The following is a 22,500-nucleotide window of genomic DNA, read 5'->3' on the forward strand; positions in this document are numbered from 1 at the left end:
AGACTCCCAATGGAAGGAATTTGTTGATCGCAGCGGGAACGGGTTGGACTCTTTTTTTTATAATAAGATAAAATACATTATCGGCTGTTTGAAAAGCAGGGCCCGTTCGTCTACGGGATGACACCGGTGCTACTTACCGTTAGCGTGTGCTTGCTAACGGAATCAAAGCTGCCTCTGTGAAGTGGATTCATCACTAACACTGGAAATTACCTTGAGATACAGAAATCACAAACTGAATCAAACAAGTAGCCTTTTTTGGGAAAATCACCTCCCCTTTTTACGCAAGAGAGAAGGTATCATGTTGTGGTGCCATTTTTTGGTTCTTCTACTAAATAGCCTTAAATTTAGGAGTGGATTAAAAGGAGGACCACCGTATTAGTTGAATCAAGTCTGGTTATTTGGTTTTGGACTACTGCTGTCTCAGGGTAAGAAGGTTTTGGACTACTGCTGTCTCAGGGTAAGAAGACCAACGCTTGGAGCTTCATCTGCACCCGGTGAGTTAAATTAGATGGATCCGTTTCATTCACAAAATCGCGCATCTTAGTTACACACTTATTATGACCACTTTGGGTGACTGAATAGTGAAAGATGAGCACATATTTCATTTATTTTTATTTTTTATATATATAAGACTTTAGTAAGGTTGAACTATTATGTGGTTTACTTTCATAAGCCAATGAAGTCCTGGTTGAGTGTAGCCTATGTTTCTTTTGGATCCAACATTTGTAGAATGAGTGGAAATAAACGCGATTTGTAGTTTTCTGCATAGTTCGCTCACTCACTCAACTCTTCTCAAGCGTGTTGAAATTAAGGTCTGAAAATGGCCCCTTAATTCCCCCCCCCCCCCCCCCCCCCCCACTCTACATTATTTTAACCAATGTCAAATATTGACGTGCTAGACTAGACAACATTTAGGAAGTTACTTTGTCATTTCTCCACCGTTGTTCCAAATGGCAACATAACTCAATATATCGGATCAACCTGATGCATTGAATAGAAGATTCAAATAACGGTACATGTTGTGTTTTCATTAGCGGTCTGTCTGTGTGCTGGTCTGTGTTTCCTCGGCGATTTGGGAACTGTTCACCTTCTTGGGTCCTGACGTCCGACACTATTTATTTACAGGAACACTTGAAAATAGAGTCCACTTCACCTTCCTAGTGAAAGAGGGTTGGAATCCACGCTGTAGACTTCGCCAGTCTGAGATGACTAGTGTCTATTATAAAGACTGTTACAATGCGCTCCAACCAGAGCATCAACGTTTGACTGGATGATTTGGGAAGCCGACTGATCTTGCTACTGATAGTCTAGTGTTCCTATTTATCAGCATAGACACACAAACCCATATTCTGATTTTTTTTTTGTTTGTTGCAAAGAGATAAAAGGAGTGATTTCATGCGGTCACTCATCAGGTGATCATTCCTGGAACGTGGTCGGTATGAAATGCAGCTTCATCCGGCTGAGCAAAGTTGTATTTATTAGGCTGCTTTCGCCTGTTTATTTAATTATTGATGGGCTTTCTGGGTATCTATGAGCTAGATGCTGTCAGTGATGGCGTGCTGCTCTGTACTCACAGTAGGGACTGCTGAGTGTTGGCACAACATAAACAGTAGATCTGCTTCCTGCTCCATTTATTTCTGTGTTTTTTAAAGCTGCTCTCCGTGAAACATCGACCAATCACTATCGATGTGGATTGGAGTGGGACGGCCTATCAGATCATGATGGGACTTGACCGTAGTAAAACCACAAGGGGCTTCAGCGTCTCCGCCACAGAACGGAGAATGGTGACGTTAAAGGGTGATTTGACCTCTGACTGGGAGAGGAGTCAGGTCCTACACCAGACACTGGCTTTAGTGGGGAGACTGGGAGACACTGGCTTTAGTGGGGAGACTGGGAGACACTGGCTTTAGTGGGGAGACTGGGAGACACTGGCTTTAGTGGGGAGACTGGGAGACACTGGCTTTAGTGGGGAGACTGGGAGACACTGGCTTTAGTGGGGAGACTGGGAGACACTGGCTTTAGTGGGGAGACTGGGACACTGGCTTTAGTGGGGAGACTGGGAGACACTGGCTTTAGTGGGGAGACTGGGAGACACTGGCTTTAGTGGGGAGACTGGGAGACACTGGCTTTAGTGGGGAGACTGGGACACTGGCTTTAGTGGGGAGACTGGGAGACACTGGCTTTAGTGGGGAGACTGGGAGACACTGGCTTTAGTGGGGAGACTGGGAGACACTGGCTTTAGTGGGGAGACTGGGAGACACTGGCTTTAGTGGGGAGACTGGGAGACACTGGCTTTAGTGGGGAGACTGGGAGACACTGGCTTTAGTGGGGAGACTGGGAGACACTGGCTTTAGTGGGGAGACTGGGACACTGGCTTTAGTGGGGAGACTGGGAGACACTGGCTTTAGTGGGGAGACTGGGAGACACTGGCTTTAGTGGGGAGACTGGGAGACACTGGCTTTAGCAGGGAGTCTAGGGGTCTGAATACTTTCCGAATGCACTCTATGTCTAAACCTTTATGTCCCTTATCATTGCCACTAGTGAGTCATCGCAGAAGTTGGCCCGGTGTACTGATTAGATCGTGTTTAGGATCAGTAGCTGTCCATGGTTCTGCAGCCTACTTGAGTAAGTTGCTCTGCTTTCAACCTGCTTGGAACAAATTCTCTTGAATGTTTCTTTTCTCATTAGTGATATAAAAGTCTTACACACACTCACCCGGTGTTTGTCCATGTACATCCACACAGAGCAGTAGGTTGTAATCTGTAACACAACAGGACAACTGATGAAAGCTAGCATGATTCTGGCTGTGGCTGTGACTTGGCTAGCCAGAGAGGACTGTGAAATATAGAGGACTAAACCAGAGGCAGTATTAGCTTCATTAAATATCTGTGTTATCGCGACGCAACGACCATTCTGTGTGAGTGTTTCGTCAGTGTTTCCTGATGACCTCTGCTGTTTTTAAGTGAAATGACCTACATTTCCTGATATGAATCTGGTGGCATCTGTAGTTGGCCAGCAACGGAGACAGGCTATAGGCCAACGGAGACAGGCGATAGGCCAACGGAGACAGGCTATAGGCCAACGGAGACAGGCTATAGGCCAACGGAGACAGGCTATAGGCCAACGGAGACAGGCTATAGGCCAACGGAGACGGGCTATAGGCCAACGGAGACGGGCTATAGGCCAACGGAGACAGGCTATAGGCCAACGGAGACGGGCTATAGGCCAACGGAGACGGGCTATAGGCCAACGGAGACAGGCTATAGGCCAACGGAGACGGGCTATAGGCCAACGGAGACGGGCTATAGGCCAACGGAGACGGGCGATAGGCCAACGGAGACAGACGATAGGCCAACGGAGACAGGCCTAGGCCAACGGAGACAACGGAGACAGGCGATAGGCCAACGGAGACAGGCGATAGGCCAACGGAGATAGGCCAACGGAGACAGGCTATAGGCCAACGGAGATGGGCTATAGGCCAACGGAGACGGACGATAGGCCAACGGAGACAGGCTATAGGCCAACGGAGACAGGCTATAGGCCAACGGAGACAGGCGATAGGCCAACGGAGACAGACGATAGGCCAACGGAGACAGGCTATAGGCCAACGGAGACAGGCGATAGGCCAACGGAGACAGGCGATAGGCCAACGGAGACAGGCTATAGGCCAACGGAGACAGGCGATAGGCCAACGGAGACAGGCTATAGGCCAACGGAGACAGGCTATAGGCCAACGGAGACAGGCTATAGGCCAACGGAGACAGGCTATAGGCCAACGGAGACAGGCTATAGGCCAATCATATAATTCAAATTATCTATAGACCTATCACATAAATTGCATTTGTATTATCTGGTGTTTTAATGTTTCACAATGCAGTTGTTGAGACATCAGCATTCAAGGGGCTTTAAGAAATCCGATCGCAGACCCGGGTAACTACAATATATAGCCCTATATACCCTAGGTTAACTACAATATATAGCCCTATATACCCTAGGTTAACTACAATATATATAGCCCAATATACCCTAGGTTAACTACAATATATAGCCCTATATACCCTAGGTTAACTACAACATATATATATATATATATATATATATATATATATATATATATATATATATATATATAGCCCTATATACCCTAGGTTAACTACAATATATAGCCCTATATACCCTAGGTTAACTACAATATATAGCCCTATATACCCTAGGTTAACTACAATATATAGCCCAATATACCCTAGGTTAACTACAATATATAGCCCAATATACCCTAGGTTAACTACAATATATAGCCCTATATACCCTAGGTTAACTACAATATATATAGCCCAATATACCCTATGTTAACTACAATATATAGCCCTATATACCCTAGGTTAACTACTATATATAACCCAATATACCCTAGGTTAACTACAGTATATATATAGCCCGATATACCCTAGGTTAACTACAGTATATATATATAGCCCGATATACCCTAGGTTAACTACAATATATAGCCCTATATACCCTAGGTTAACTACAATATATAGCCCTATATACCCTAGGTTAACTACAATATATAGCCCTATATACCCTAGGTTAACTACAATATATAGCCCAATATACCCTAGGTTAACTACAATATATAGCCCAATATACCCTAGGTTAACTACAATATATAGCCCTATATACCCTAGGTTAACTACAATATATATAGCCCAATATACCCTATGTTAACTACAATATATAGCCCTATATACCCTAGGTTAACTACTATATATAACCCAATATACCCTAGGTTAACTACAATATATAGCTCAACATACTCTAGGTTAACTACAATATATAGCCCTATATACCCTAGGTTAACTACAATATATAGCCCAATATACCCTAGGTTAACTACAATATATAGCCCAGTATACCCTAGGTTAACTACAATATATAGCCCAGTATACCCTAGGTTAACTACAATATATATAGCCCAATATACCCTAGGTTAACTACAATATATAGCCCTATATACCCTAGGTTAACTACAATATATAACCCAATATACCCTAGGTTAACTACAATATATAGCCCAATATACCCTAGGTTAACTACAATATATAACCCAATATACCCTAGGTTAACTACAATATGTAGCCCAATATACCCTAGGTTAACTACAGTATATAGCCCTATATACCCTAGGTTAACTACAATATATAGCCCAATATACCCTAGGTTAACTACAGTATATATATAGCCCGATATACCCTAGGTTAACTACAGTATATATATATAGCCCGATATACCCTAGGTTAACTACAATATATAGCCCAATATACCCTAAGTTAACTACAATATATAGCCCAATATATGCTATGTTAACTACAATATATAACCCAATATACCCTAGGTTAACTACAATATATAGCCCAATATACCCTAGGTTAACTACAATATATAGCCCAATATATGCTATGTTAACTACAATATATAGCCCAATATACCCTAGGTTAACTACAATATATAGCCCTATATACCCTAGGTTAACTACAATATATATAGCCCAATATACCCTAGGTTAACTACAATATATAGCCCAGTATACCCTAGGTTAACTACAATATATATAGCCCTATATACCCTCGGTTAACTACAGTATACATATAGCCCAATATATGCTATGTTAACTACAATATATAGCCCAATATATGCTATGTTAACTACAATATATAGCCCAATATATGCTATGTTAACTACAATATATAGCCCAATATACCCTAGGTTAACTACAATATATATAGCCCAATATACTCTAGGTTAACTACTATATATATAGCCCAGTATACCCTCGGTTAACTACAGTATACATATAGCCCAATATATGCTATGTTAACTACAATATATAGCCCAATATATGCTATGTTAACTACAATATATAGCCCAATATACCCTAGGTTAACTACAATATATAACCCAATATACCCTAGGTTAACTACAATATATAGCCCTATATGCCCTAGGTTAACTACAATATCTAGCCCTATTTTCCCTAGGTTAACTACAGTATATATATATAGCCCAATATATGCTATGTTAACTACAATATATAGCCCTATATACCCTAGGTTAACTACTATATGTATAGCCCAGTATACCCTAGGTTAACTACAATATATAGCCCAATTACCCTAGGTTAACTACAATATATAGCCCAATATACCCTAGGTTAACTACAATATATAGCCCAATATACCCTAGGTTAACTACAATATATAGCCCAATATACCCTAGGTTAACTACAGTATATAGCCCAATATACCCTATGTTAACTACAATATATAGCCCTATATACCCTAGGTTAACTACAATATATAGCCCAATATACCCTAGGTTAACTACAATATATATAGTCCTATATACCCTAGGTTAACTACAATATATATAGCCCTATATACCCTAGGTTAACTACAATATATATAGCCCAATATACCCTAGGTTAACTACAATATATAGCCCTATATACCCTAGGTTAACTACAATATATATAGCCCTATATAACATGGTTAACTACAATATATAGCCCAGTATACCCTAGGTTAACTACAATATATAGCCCTATATACCCTAGGTTAACTACAATATATATATAGCCCTATATACCCTCGGTTAACTACAGTATACATATAGCCCAATATACCCTAGGTTAACTACAATATATAGCCCTATATACCCTAGGTTAAATACAATATATAGCCCAATATACCCTAGGTTAACTACAATATATAGCCCAATATACCCTAGGTTAACTACAATATATATAGCCCAATATACCCTAGGTTAACTACACTATATATAGCCCTATATACCCTCGGTTAACTACAGTATATATATAGCCCTATATACCCTAGGTTAACTACAATATATAGCCCAGTATACCCTAGGTTAACTACTATATATATAGCCCAGTATACCCTAGGTTAACTACTATATATATAGCCCAGTATACCCTGGGCTCTGGGGTGAATGAAAGTCATCTGTAACACAACAACCTGGAGAGACTAGAGGTGAAGAATATAAAGATGTTTGGTCTATTACTCTGTTTTCACTGTGTCCACAGTGTGTTTAACATCGGCTGCTTCAACACACACATATACACATCCTCCACCTGTCTATGTAGTTCTGTCCTGATTCCTGGCTGAACTACCTGTCTATGTAGTTCTGTCCTGATTCCTGGCTGAACTTCCTTTCTATGTAGTTCTATCCTGATTCCTGGCTGAACTTCCTGTCTATGTAGTTCTATCCTGTTTCCTGGCTGAACTTCCTGTCTATGTAGTTCTATCCTGTTTCCTGGCTGAACTACCTGTCTATGTAGTTCTATCCTGTTTCCTGGCTGATCTACCTGTCTATGTAGTTCTATCCTGGCTGAACTACCTGTCTATGTAGTTCTATCCTGTTTCCTGTCTGAACTACCTGTCTATGTAGTTCTATCCTGGCTGAACTACCTGTCTATGTAGTTCTATCTTGATTCCTGGCTGAACTACCTGTCTATGTAGTTATATCCTGATTCCTGGCTGAACTACCTGTCTATGTAGTTCTATCTTGGCTGAACTTCCTGTCTATGTAGTTCTGTCCTGATTCTTGGCTGAAGTACCTGTCTATGTAGTTCTGTCCTGATTCCTGGCTGAACTAGCTGTCTATGTAGTTCTGTCCTGGCTGAACTACCTGTCTATGTAGTTCTATCCTGGCTTAACTACCTGTCTATGTAGTTCTATCCTGATTCCTGGCTGAACTACCTGTCTATGTAGTTCTATCCTGGCTGAATTACCTGTCTATGTAGTTCTATCCTGATTCCTGGCTGAACTTCCTGTCTATGTAGTTCTATCCTGATTCTTGGCTGAAGTACCTGTCTATGTAGTTCTGTCCTGTTTCCTGGCTGAACTACCTGTCTATGTAGTTCTATCCTGATTACTGGCTGAACTACCTGTCTATGTAGTTCTATCCTGTTTCCTGGCTGAACTACCTGTCTATGTAGTTCTATCCTGATTCCTGGCTGAACTACCTGTCTATGTAGTTCTGTCCTGGCTGAACTACCTGTCTATGTAGTTCTATCCTGGCTTAACTACCTGTCTATGTAGTTCTATCCTGATTCCTGGCTGAACTACCTGTCTATGTAGTTCTATCCTGGCTGAATTACCTGTCTATGTAGTTCTATCCTGATTCCTGGCTGAACTACCTGTCTATGTAGTTCTATCCTGGCTGAACTACCTGTCTATGTAGTTCTATCCTGGCTGAATTACCTGTCTATGTAGTTTTATCCTGTTTTAATGTAGTAGTTAAACAAGGAGACACTGTTAGACAGGAGGTAATGTAGTAGTTAAACAAGGAGATACTGTTAGACAGGAGGTAATGTAGTAGTTAAACAAGGAGACACTGTTAGACAGGAGGTAATGTAGTAGTTAAAGGAGACACTGTTAGACAGGAGGTAATGTATTAGTTAAACAAGGAGACACTGTTAGACAGGAGGTAATGTAGTAGTTAAACAAGGAGACACTGTTAGACAGGAGGTAATGTAGTAGTTAAAGGAGCCACTGTTAGACAGGAGGTAATGTAGTAGTTAAACAAGGAGACACTGTTAGACAGGAGGTAATGTAGTAGTTAAACAAGGAGACACTGTTAGACAGGAGGTAATGTAGTAGTTAAACAAGGAGACACTGTTAGACAGGAGGTAATGTAGTAGTTAGACAGGAGGTAATGTAGTAGTTAAACAAGGAGACACTGTTAGACAGGAGGTAATGTAGTAGTTAAACAAGGAGACACTGTTAGACAGGAGGTAATGTAGTAGTTAAACAAGGAGACACTGTTAGACAGGAGGTAATGTAGTAGTTAAACAAGGATACACTGTTAGACAGGAGGTAATGTAGTAGTTAAAGGAGACACTGTTAGACAGGAGGTAATGTAGTAGTTAAAGGAGACACTGTTAGACAGGAGGTAATGTAGTAGTTAAACAAGGAGACACTGTTAGACAGGAGGTAATGTAGTAGTTAAAGGAGCCACTGTTAGACAGGAGGTAATGTAGTAGTTAAACAAGGAGACACTGTTAGACAGGAGGTAATGTAGTAGTTAAACAAGGAGACACTGTTAGACAGGAGGTAATGTAGTAGTTAAACAAGGAGACACTGTTAGACAGGAGGTAATGTAGTAGTTAAAGGAGACACTGTTAGACAGGAGGTAATGTATTAGTTAAACAAGGAGACACTGTTAGACAGGAGGTAATGTAGTAGTTAAACAAGGAGACACTGTTAGACAGGAGGTAATGTAGTAGTTAAAGGAGCCACTGTTAGACAGGAGGTAATGTAGTAGTTAAACAAGGAGACACTGTTAGACAGGAGGTAATGTAGTAGTTAAACAAGGAGACACTGTTAGACAGGAGGTAATGTAGTAGTTAAACAAGGAGACACTGTTAGACAGGAGGTAATGTAGTAGTTAGACAGGAGGTAATGTAGTAGTTAAACAAGGAGACACTGTTAGACAGGAGGTAATGTAGTAGTTAAACAAGGAGACACTGTTAGACAGGAGGTAATGTAGTAGTTAAACAAGGAGACACTGTTAGACAGGAGGTAATGTAGTAGTTAAACAAGGATACACTGTTAGACAGGAGGTAATGTAGTAGTTAAAGGAGACACTGTTAGACAGGAGGTAATGTAGTAGTTAAAGGAGACACTGTTAGACAGGAGGTAATGTAGTAGTTAAACAAGGAGACACTGTTAGACAGGAGGTAATGTAGTAGTTAAACAAGGAGATACTGTTAGACAGGAGGTAATGTAGTAGTTAAACAAGGAGACACTGTTAGACAGGAGGTAATGTAGTAGTTAAACAAGGAGACACTGTTAGACAGGAGGTAATGTAGTAGTTAGACAGGAGGTAATGTAGTAGTTAAACAAGGAGACACTGTTAGACAGGAGGTAATGTAGTAGTTAAACAAGGAAACACTGTATAACACATAATTATAAAATGCATAATTTTAGTTGAAATGAGTTGTGAGGGGAATGTGATGACAAAGCCTTGTATGTATTTAGAATGCTAATGACGAGTGGTGAGCCAGGAAGGAGGAAAAAGGACCTGTGAGGCATAGAAACCACACACACACACACACACACACACACACACACACACACACACACACACACGGCCTGTGAGGCATAGAAAAGCCACCTCTCTGCTCTGCATCTCTCCTCCTCCTCCTCTCGGACGGGTTGAATTAGCAAGCCAAATGTAGAGTAAACAAAATGTGCTCATTTCTGAATTTGGGACGCAGGACAGAAGAGAGAGGAGAAGAGATCTGCATTGCGGTCAGTTGAAGCTACAGCCCTAGATCAGTTAATTAGACAGAGAGTAGCTGTATTAAACATCTCTGACCCTACCTGAACACTGGTCTGGGATCAGATCACCTGGAATGTTAATTAGACAGGGAGTAGCTGTATTAAACATCTCTGACCCTACCTGAATACTGGTCTGGGATCAGATCACCTGGAATGTTAATTAGACAGGGAGTAGCTGTATTAAACATCTCTGACCCTACCTGAACACTGGTCTGGGATCAGATCACCTGGAATGTTAATTAGTCAGGGAGTAGCTGTATTAAACATCTCTGACCCTACCTGAACACTGGTCTGGGATCAGATCACCTGGAATGTTAATTAGACAGGGAGTAGCTGTATTAAACATCTCTGACCCTACCTGAACACTGGTCTGGGATCAGATCACCTGGAATGTTAATTAGACAGGGAGTAGCTGTATTAAACATCTCTGACCCTACCTGAACACTGGTCTGGGATCAGATCACCTGGAATGTTAATTAGACATGGAGGAGCTGTATTAAACATCTCTGACCCTACCTGAAAACTGGTCTGGGATCAGATCACCTGGAATGTTAATTAGACAGGGAGTAGCTGTATTAAACATCTCTGACCCTACCTGAACACTGGTCTGGGATCAGATCACCTGGAATGTTAATTAGACAGAGAGTAGCTGTATTAAACATCTCTGACCCTACCTGAACACTGGTCTGGGATCAGATCACCTGGAATGTTAATTAGACAGAGAGTAGCTGTATTAAACATCTCTGACCCTACCTGAACACTGGTCTGGGATCAGATCACCTGGAATGTTAATTAGACAGGGAGTAGCTGTATTAAACATCTCTGACCCTACCTGAAAACTGGTCTGGGATCAGATCACCTGGAATGTTAATTAGACAGGGAGTAGCTGTATTAAACATCTCTGACCCTACCTGAATACTGGTCTGGGATCAGATCACCTGGAATGTTAATTAGACAGGGAGTAGCTGTATTAAACATCTCTGACCCTACCTGAACACTGGTCTGGGATCAGATCACCTGGAATGTTAATTAGTCAGGGAGTAGCTGTATTAAACATCTCTGACCCTACCTGAAAACTGGTCTGGGATCAGATCACCTGGAATGTTAATTAGACAGGGAGTAGCTGTATTAAACATCTCTGACCCTACCTGAATACTGGTCTGGGATCAGATCACCTGGAATGTTAATTAGACAGGGAGTAGCTGTATTAAACATCTCTGACCATACCTGAACACTGGTCTGGGATCAGATCACCTGGAATGACACCAAGGCTACACTTTCACCTTGACTTGTGTTATAGTCCTGGTGGATTCAGAGACATTGTTTTTCCATCTCTTCTGGTCATTTGAACCGATGCTTTTGGAAGCCAAATTGTGACTCATTTCAGGAAACTAGGTGTATTTGGCGCGTCACTACCTCACAGGAAGGAGAGCCATTTGAACGTTAAAAAAAAGCATGAAAATCTTTTCTTTTTTTTTAAGCAGCTTTGCCTTCTGGAACATGTGAACTTTCATATGCCTTAATAACAAACGTGTATGTCACCTGTAAATACGAATACAACTGTTAAATTACCAGCCCAGTTGGTTTAGCCACAGAAAAAGATGGGAACCTTGCCGAGAGCCGTGATTGGCTGAGATAATCGATCCGTTTGGGCATAAATACTGTTAGTTTCAGGCTTTTCCAGGTCGAGGCTGGAGTCGCTTTTATTTGTTTACGGACAATATTTATCTTAGGTCTCATTTATAGATGTTTTTCTTTTTCTGGGGTTGGATCAAGTCAGCTTGATACACCAATTAGCATCCAGTATAATAACTAATGTCCAATTAGCAGCCAGTATAATAACTAATGTCCAATTAGCATCCAGTATAATAGCTAATAACCCTTGTGTATCTGCTTCCTGCCTCTTCATCACGCTTCAAACTTCTAACGTAAACAAGGAACTAATAAATATTTCGGTTGTTATCTAACTGGTTTAAAGTATAATCTCTTATTCAGTCGTCCTCACTGATCTACTCTGATTGAGCCCAGATGCTCATTGCTAATGGAAACTATTTGTTTCCTTGTGATTACAAATCAGAAATGCTACATCTCCCATCTATCATTTTTTTTTTCTTCAATATTTACTATTTCAAAGTTTTGGTTCTGTTGGATGCTTGTGTCTTTACTGGTGGTCGGTCAGTCAGCCAGTCAGCCAGCCAGCCAGTCAGCCAGCCAGCCAGCCAGTCAGCCAGCCAGCCAGACAGCCAGTCAGTCAGTCAGTAAGTCAGCAAGCCAGCCAGCCAGCCAGCCAGTCAGTCCGTCAGCCAGCCAGTCAGCCAGCCAGCCAGCCAGCCATTCAGCCAGTCAGCCAGTCAGCCAGCCAGCCAGTCAGCCAGCCAGCCAGCCAGTCAGTCAGTCAGTCAGCCAGTCCCCCCACTGATGTGACCAGGGGGGAGACGTTACAGTACAGTGGTCAGAGGCCTGTCTCTCCTCTGTTCCTCTGGGGGATCCATGTCCTCATTTACCCCAGTGGAGAGCTCTGACCCTCACCAGGACATCGTCCTCATTTTCCCCAGTGGAGAGCTCTGTCCCTGACCAGGACATCGTCCTCATTTTCCCCAGTGGAGAGCTCTGTCCCTCACCAGGACATCGTCCTCATTTTCCCCAGTGGAGAGCTCTGTCCCTCACCAGGACATCGTCCTCATTTTCCCCAGTGGAGAGCTCTGACCCTCACCAGGACATCGTCCTCATTTTCCCCAGTGGAGAGCTCTGTCCCTCACCAGGACATCGTCCTCATTTTCCCCAGTGGAGAGCTCTGTCCCTGACCAGGACATCGTCTTCATTTTCCCCAGTGGAGAGCTCTGTCCCTCACCAGGACATCTGCCACATATTTCAGCCTAGTTCATTATCATTTCTATTTCTAAATTCTGACACTTTCACAGAATAATATATGGAGATATCTGGGTTAATGAATGTTGCAGACAGGGAATGGGATATGTTCCCTACGGCTGCGTAGTGATATCTTTTTTATGATGAGGTGTGTTTCGCCCTGATAAAGCAGCATTATAAATCACACTTCTACAAGACATTAACTGTAGCTGTGAAAATGAATCTTTCTCCTTCTAGTCGTCCCTATAACATGGCTGTACTTACTGCTGGAGCAATGGCGGCCCCCTCATTCAGGGCAGGTGGGGCAGAGCCTGGTTTACATGTTATATTGACATTAATGAGTATCATATATGAGTTTGCAAACAATGTAAAAAGTTAATAAATCCGCATATAAACATTCTCTTTTTTTTTTTTTTGCTTTCTTGATTTAAGGCAGCTCCAAAATGCAGGTGTTTCAACCTAGATCAGTGCTTTCTGTGGTGGTGGGGCAGCCAGCGGGAAATGCAGAGCGTAGGCGTTGGTAATGTTCTCTAGTGACGCCGTGATTGGCTCAGTGTTCTGTCACTCATGGGGACACTACATCACTGTAGAATCTATAGGGAGAGCTAGGCAGTTCAAGCCCCATTGGGTGCTGCCAGAGATTTACATTAGAAGTGCCCGTCCAAGACGGCTCAAGGTCATTGGCCACCGATAAAATGATGTCAAATCACGTTATATCTACCCCCAACTATGATTGGACTGATCATGTCAACATCATACTTTCAAAATCTTAGCTAGCAGTCATCATCATGAATCACGTCGACAATCTACTGGCAAATCCTTTTCAATTATAGATATAATGTATCGCTGCTCATCGGCCATTGGGCGTAAACATTACACAACAAGGCGTAATTCGCAAATTCAACAAGGAGTGGTTTGGAAGGAATCCGTGGCTAACTGCAAGCGTTGCAAAGCAATCACTATTTTGCTTCCCCTGTCTAATATTCGGTGGAAAGGGTGTGTGGTCCAAGTTTGGGTTTAATTAAGGGTCTCTTTTCCCCAAGCTTAAAATGATAAACATTCATATGCAAAACCATGGGCCAGAAAAGGTTGAATACATTACATTGCCGTGTTCAAAACAACTGGAAATGTGGAAATGGGAAATCTGACTTCAGTGAGTTCAAGACAACTGGGAACTCTGGGGGGGGGGCGCCCGCCGGGCGGGGGGGGGGGGACAAGCTCCGCCTGGGGAAAATACGTTGGTGGGGGGGGGACAAGCTCCGCCTGGGGAAAATACGTTTTGAACTTTCATCGAACTGGGAATTTTCAAGTCGGGAACTCTGGCTTCTTTCTAGAGCTCCGACCTGAAGATCACTGACGTCATGATTCGACCTTGTATTTTCCCACTGTAGCTAAGAAAGTAACACTATGGGTATGTTGTGTGGTAAGCTGTTAGTAGCCTCACCCTAATAATTTGGTCCCTTTCCCCCTCATAACTTAGCCTACTGTTCTGACTTGGTGGTGCACATATAGCCTATAGCCTGTTTTAGAGAAATGTCATCATTAAATAAATGTAAAAGCTTTCATTGTCTGCTTATATGCCCCCTTTTATTTATCCTACGGTTCTGACTTGGTGTACAGGGAGAACGCTGTAAGAACGGCCCCATGTTTTGAATTCTGTCGCTGTAAATTTCTAAAGTGCAGAACAAATACTTACATTTACTACGTCCATTTTAGCTCGCTTATTAATGTCTTAATGTCTTAAAATTACGGATTGCCACTTATCCACTCATCGTCCCCTTTATGCCATAGTTTGCACATCTCAATTGTCAGTAGAAACCACATTTTGTTTGACCGAGTCAGCCATATCAGCTATGTTTTTTTTTTTTTAAGTCAGTAAATTAAGCAGAAGGAGCTGTTTGGCTGCCAGACAAGGCTCCGCTGAGAACCAGGTGTAGCGGTGGTAAGGATTAACTACATGGTGCTGAAAATGAAAGCTCTGCTGTAGGGACAGCTTTATGTAGAGGCCCTAACAGTTTGTGGGCACCGTTTGTCACCGTTATAGTGTAGTTAATGTATTGTTTAGTGTTTTGTGGCTTTGCTGGCTTGTATCTCAAAATTTAGGTTGAGTTTGCCCCACTAAGATGTACATGCTGAAATCACCACTGTACTGGAGTGATACTACTTAAGTCGTTTTTTGGGGGTATCTGTACTTCACTTTACTATTTATATTTTTAACTACTTTTACTAATACTTCACTACATTCCTAAAGAAAATACTGTATTTTTTTACTCCGTACATTTTCCCTGACATACATTTTTTTGGATAGGAAAATGATCGAATTCACATACTTATCAAGAGAACATCCCTGGTCATCCCTACTGCCTCTGATCTGGAGGACTCACTAAACAGAGAACATCCCTGGTCATCCCTACTGCCTCTGATCTGGAGGACTCACTAAACAGAGAACATCCCTGGTCATCCCTACTGCCTCTGATCTGGAGGACTCACTAAACAGAGAACATCCCTGGTCATCCCTACTGCCTCTGATCTGGAGGACTCACTAAACAGAGAACATCCCTGGTCATCCCTACTGCCTCTGATCTGGAGGACTCACTAAACAGAGAACATCCCTGGTCATCCCTACTGCCTCTGATCTGGAGGACTCACTAAACACGAACATCCCTGGTCATCCCTACTGCCTCTGATCTGGAGGACTCACTAAACAGAGAACATCCATGGTCATCCCTACTGCCTCTGATCTGGAGGACTCACTAAACAGAGAACATCCCTGGTCATCCCTACTGCCTCTGATCTGGAGGACTCACTAAACAGAGAACATCCCTGGTCATCCCTACTGCCTCTGATCTGGAGGACTCAATAAACAGAGAACATCCCTGGTCATCCCTACTGCCTCTGATCTGGAGGACTCACTAAACACGAACATCCCTGGTCATCCCTACTGCCTCTGATCTGGAGGACTCACTAAACAGAGAACATCCATGGTCATCCCTACTGCCTCTGATCTGGAGGACTCACTAAACAGAGAACATCCCTGGTCATCCCTACTGCCTCTGATCTGGAGGACTCACTAAACAGAGAACATCCCTGGTCATCCCTACTGCCTCTGATCTGGAGGACTCACTAAACAGAGAACATCCCTGGTCATCCCTACTGCCTCTGATCTGGAGGACTCACTAAACAGAGAACATCCCTGGTCATCCCTACTGCCTTTTGATCTGGCGGACTCACTTAAACACAAATGCTTAGTCTGTAAATGATGTCTGAGTGTTGGAGTGTTGCCCCTGGATATCTGTCAACAAAAAATAACTGTCCTGTCTGGTTTACTTCATATAAGGAATTTGAAATGGTTTATACTTTTTACTTTTGATACTTAAGTGGATTTAAAACCAAATGCTTTTAGACTTTTATTCAAGTAGTGTTTTACTGGGTGACTTTCACTTGACATTTTCTATTAAAGGTATCTTGAAAACAACAGAGATCTCCATGACGACCCTCTCAGTGTTGTGGTAACCATGACTGGACCTTTCTCATATAGAAAACAACAGAGATCTCCATGACGACCCTCTCAGTGTTGTGGTAACCATGTCATCATGCTCTTGTTTTATTCTGAAGGTATTTCTGTCATTTATTCATTCATTACATCCTTGATTCAGGTTAGATCAGGACTGGGCAACTCCAGTCCTCGGGGGCCTGATTGATGTCACACTTTTTCCCCCCATCCCTGGGGCCTGATTGGTTTAACACTTTCCCCCCCATCCCTGGGGCCTGATTGGTTTAACACTTTCCCCCCCATCCCTGGGGCCTGATTGGTTTAACACTTTCCCCCCCATCCCTGGGGCCTGATTGGTTTAACACTTTCCCCCCCATCCCTGGGGCCTGATTGGTTTAACACTTTCCCCCCCATCCCTGGGGCCTGATTGGTTTAACACTTTCCCCCCCATCCCTGGGGCCTGATTGGTTTAACACTTTTCCCCCCATCCCTAGGGCCTGATTGGTTTAACACTTCCCCACCCCATCCCTAGGGCCTGATTGGTTTAACACTTTCCCACCCCATCCCTGGGGCCTGATTGGTTTAACACTTTCCCCCCCATCCCTGGGGCCTGATTGGTTTAACACTTTCCCCCCCATCCCTAGGGCCTGATTTGTTTAACACTTTCCCCCCCATCCCTGGGGCCTGATTGGTTTAACACTTTCCCCCCCATCCCTAGGGCCTGATTTGTTTAACACTTTCCCCCCCATCCCTGGGGCCTGATTGGTTTAACACTTTCCCCCCATCCCTAGGGCCTGATTGGTTTAACACTTTCCCCCCCATCCCTGGGGCCTGATTGGAGTCACACTTTCCCCCCATCCCTAGGGCCTGATTGGAGTCACACTTTCCCCCCATCCCTAGGGCCTGATTGGAGTCACACTTTCCCCCCCATCTCTAGGGCCTGATTGGAGTCACACTTTCCCCCCCATCTCTAGGGCCTGATTGGAGTCACACTTTCCCCCCCATCTCTAGGGCCTGATTGGAGTCACACTTTCCCCCCCATCTCTAGGGCCTGATTGGAGTCACACTTTCCCCCCCATCTCTAGGGCCTGATTGGAGTCACACTTTCCCCCCCATCTCTAGGGCCTGATTGGAGTCACACTTTCCCCCCCATCTCTAGGGCCTGATTGGAGTCACACTTTCCCCCCCATCTCTAGGGCCTGATTGGAGTCACACTTTCCCCCCCATCTCTAGGGCCTGATTGGAGTCACACTTTCCCCCCCATCTCTAGGGCCTGATTGGAGTCACACTTTCCCCCCCATCCCTAGGGCCTGATTGGAGGCAGGTGTGTTAGCTGGGGACCGGGGTAAAAGTGTGACACCAATCAGGCCCCTGTGGACTGGAGTTGCACAGGCCTGGGTTAGAGGGTTAACCAAGCATACATTAGGTGTTAACAATGAGATATGTTTAGTGTTACTCTGACTCACAGAGATGAGATATATGCTCAGTGTTTCTCTGACTCACAGAGATGAGATATATGCTCAGTGTTTCTCTGACTCACAGAGATGAGATATATGCTTAGTGTTACTCTGACTCACAGAGATGAGATATATGTTTAGTGTTACTCTGACTCACAGAGAGGACGTAGAGATGAGATATCTGTAAATGATGTCTGAGTGTTGGAGTGTTGCCCCTGGATATCTGTCAACAAAAAATAACTGTCCTGTCTGGTTTACTTCATATAAGGAATTTGAAATGGTTTATACTTTTTACTTTTGATACTTAAGTGGATTTAAAACCAAATGCTTTTAGACTTTTATTCAAGTAGTGTTTTACTGGGTGACTTTCACTTGACATTTTCTATTAAAGGTATCTTTACTTTTACTAGAGACATTTTCTATTAAAGGTATCTTGAAAACAACAGAGATCTCCATGACGACCCTCTCAGTGTTGTGGTAACCATGACTGGACCTTTCTCATATAGAAAACAACAGAGACCTCCATGACTGGACCTTTCTCATATAGAAAACAACAGAGATCTCCATGACTGGACCTTTCTCATATAGAAAACAACAGAGATCTCCATGACTGGACCTTTCTCATATAGAAAACAACAGAGATCTCCATGACTGGACCTTTCTCATATAGAAAACAACAGAGATCTCCATGACTGGACCTTTCTCATATAGAAAACAACAGAGATCTCCATGACTGGACCTTTCTCATATAGAAAACAACAGAGATCTCCATGACTGGACCTTTCTCATATAGAAAACAACAGAGATCTCCATGACTGGACCTTTCTCATATAGAAAACAACAGAGATCTCCATGACTGGACCTTTCTCATATAGAAAACAACAGAGATCTCCATGTGGACTGGAGTTGCACAGGCCTGGGTTAGAGGGTTAACCAAGCATACATTAGGTGTTAACAATGAGATATGTTTAGTGTTACTCTGACTCACAGAGATGAGATATATGTTTAGTGTTACTCTGACTCACAGAGAGGACGTAGAGATGAGATATATGTTTAGTGTTACTCTGACTCACAGAGATGAGATATATGTTTAGTGTTTCTCTGACTCACAGAGAGGACGTAGAGATGAGATATATGCTTAGTGTTACTCTGACTCACAGAGACGACGTAGAGATGAGATATAAGCTCAGTGTTTCTCTGACTCACAGAGAGGACGTAGAGATGAGATATATGTTTAGTGTTTCTCTGACTCACAGAGAGGACGTAGAGATGAGATATATGTTTTGTGTTACTCTGACTCACAGAGAGGACGTAGAGATGAGATATATGTTTAGTGTTTCTCTGACTCACAGAGATGAGATATATGCTCAGTGTTACTCTGACTCACAGAGAGGACGTAGAGATGAGATATATGTTTTGTGTTTCTCTGACTCACAGAGAGGACGTAGAGATGAGATATATGTTTAGTGTTTCTCTGACTCACAGAGATGAGATATATGCTCAGTGTTACTCTGACTCACAGAGAGGACGTAGAGATGAGATATATGTTTAGTGTTACTCTGACTCACAGAGAGGACGTAGAGATGAGATATATGTTTAGTGTTACTCTGACTCACAGAGAGGACGTAGAGATGAGATATATGTTTAGTGTTTCTCTGACTCACAGAGAGGACGTAGAGATGAGATATATGTTTAGTGTTTCTCTGACTCACAGAGATGAGATATATGCTTAGTGTTTCTCTGACTCACAGAGATGAGATATATGCTTAGTGTTTCTCTGACTCACAGAGAGGACGTAGAGATGAGATATATGTTTAGTGTTACTCTGACTCACAGAGAGGACGTAGAGATGAGATATATGTTTAGTGTTACTCTGACTCACAGAGAGGACGTAGAGATGAGATATATGTTTAGTGTTTCTCTGACTCACAGAGAGGACGTAGAGATGAGATATATGTTTAGTGTTTCTCTGACTCACAGAGATGAGATATATGCTCAGTGTTACTCTGACTCACAGAGAGGACGTAGAGATGAGATATATGTTTAGTGTTTCTCTGACTCACAGAGAGGACGTAGAGATGAGATATATGTTTAGTGTAAAGGATTTCACGAGGGACAACCTAGCCAGACAAGATGTAAAGTCCTGCCACAACCAGGAGAGGAGAGGTCGGCTGTTTGATCAGGCAGTTCCAGGTGAATAAAGTTAACCCATCTAGACAACAGTACTTAAGGGAAGGTACTGACTGTAGACAGGGTTTAAGAGGTCCAACAGTACTTAAGGGAAGGTACTGACTGTAGACAGAGTTTAAGAGGTCCAACAGTACTTAAGGGAAGGTACTGACTGTAGACAGAGTTTCAGAGGTCCAACAGTACTTAAGGGAAGGTACTGACTGTAGACAGGGTTTAAGAGGTCCAACAGTACTTAAGGGAAGGTACTGACTGTAGACAGAGTTTAAGAGGTCCAACAGTACTTAAGGGAAGGTACTGACTGTAGACAGAGTTTCAGAGGTCCAACAGTACTTAAGGGAAGGTACTGACTGTAGACAGGGTTTAAGAGGTCCAACAGTACTTAAGGGAAGGTACTGACTGTAGACAGAGTTTAAGAGGTCCAACAGTACTTAAGGGAAGGTACTGACTGTAGACAGAGTTTAAGAGGTCCAACAGTACTTAAGGGAAGGTACTGACTGTAGACAGGGTTTCAGAGGTCCAACAGTACATAAGGGAAGGTACTGACTGTAGACAGAGTTTCAGAGGTCCAACAGTACATAAGGGAAGGTACTGACTGTAGACAGAGTTTAAGAGGTCCAACAGTACTTAAGGGAAGGTACTGACTGTAGACAGAGTTTCAGAGGTCCAACAGTACTTAAGGGAAGGTACTGACTGTAGACAGAGTTTCAGAGGTCCAACAGTACATAAGGGAAGGTACTGACTGTAGACAGGGTTTAAGAGGTCCAACAGTACTTAAGGGAAGGTACTGACTGTAGACAGAGTTTAAGAGGTCCAACAGTACTTAAGGGAAGGTACTGACTGTAGACAGGGTTTAAGAGGTCCAACAGTACTTAAGGGAAGGTACTGACTGTAGACAGAGTTTCAGAGGTCCAACAGTACATAAGGGAAGGTACTGACTGTAGACAGAGTTTCAGAGGTCCAACAGTACTTAAGGGAAGGTACTGACTGTAGACAGGGTTTAAGAGGTCCAACAGTACTTAAGGGAAGGTACTGACTGTAGACAGAGTTTCAGAGGTCCAACAGTACTTAAGGGAAGGTACTGACTGTAGACAGAGTTTAAGAGGCAGTAAAGTAAAGCGGGGGTCACCAACTGGTCGATCTCCAAGGCATTCGTAGTCTGGTTTAGAACACTCGGGGATAACGCCAGCCGGGTTTAGAACACTCGGGGATAACGCCCGCCGTGTTTAGAACACTCGGGGATAACGCCCGCCGTGTTTAGAACACTCGGGGATAACGCCTGCCGTGTTTAGAACACTCGGGGATAACGCCTGCCGTGTTTAGAACACTCGGGGATAACGCCTGCCGGGTTTAGAACACTCGGGGATAACGCCTGCCGGGTTTAGAACACTCGGGGATAACGCCTGCCGGGTTTAGAACACTCGGGGATAACGCCTGCCGGGTTTAGAACACTCGGGGATAACGCCTGCCGTGTTTAGAACACTCGGGGATAACGCCTGCCGTGTTTAGAACACTCGGGGATAACGCCTGCCGGGTTTAGAACACTCGGGGATAACGCCTGCCGTGTTTAGAACACTCGGGGATAACGCCCGCCGGGTTTAGAACACTCGGGGATAACGCCTGCCGGGTTTAGAACACTCGGGGATAACGCCTGCCGGGTTTAGAACACTCGGGGATAACGCCTGCTGCAGAGTGCTGTGTTCATTTGGTTTTGTATTGTGACACAGTTTGCGTAGCTCGGTGAAGGTAACCTGTGGCGGTAGGTGGGTGTGGTGTGTTTGGTGTGTTAGTTAATGAAGTGAGGACTAGCGGTGCCTCTGGGGAGGTTTTCATAGCGAGATAACTCCTTTCACACAGTAGGTCGTCCTACGTACCACATTCCTAAAGGTTTCTGTACTTTAAACTGAATGTTTTAATAACTGCTCAGGTTAGGTAACAGAATGAAAATGGAAGGTTGTGACCCCCACCTCCTCCCTCCACCGTCAATATGTTTTCTAAAGCAGGGAGCCATTTACTCCCACAATACATCTCTGTTCTCTTGTCAGCTTCATATTCTACTGGTTTAACCTGCGGCCACACTTATCATGTAGAGAGTGAAACACTCCTCTCTGCCTGGTTGGAGAGATAGTGG

The 22,500-nt window shown here is 43.2% G+C and overlaps 1 protein-coding gene across 2 annotated transcripts in view; it reads left to right on the top strand.

The window, feature by feature from the left end:
• The window catches only part of large1 (LARGE xylosyl- and glucuronyltransferase 1), a 188,860-nt gene that overhangs the window by 341 nt on the left and 166,019 nt on the right, over window positions 1-22,500 (top strand). For both annotated transcript variants that reach the window (XM_082964349.1, XM_082964350.1), the window contains exon 1: window positions 1-494. This exon is cut by the window's left edge and continues 341 nt beyond it. The gene's annotated coding sequence lies outside the window, so the exon portion shown is untranslated. The remainder of the gene's footprint in view (window positions 495-22,500) is intronic.

This window comes from Salmo salar, chromosome 17 (assembly GCF_965601325.2).
Source record: "Salmo salar chromosome 17, fSalSal1, whole genome shotgun sequence".
Classification (NCBI taxonomy): domain Eukaryota; kingdom Metazoa; phylum Chordata; class Actinopteri; order Salmoniformes; family Salmonidae; genus Salmo; species Salmo salar.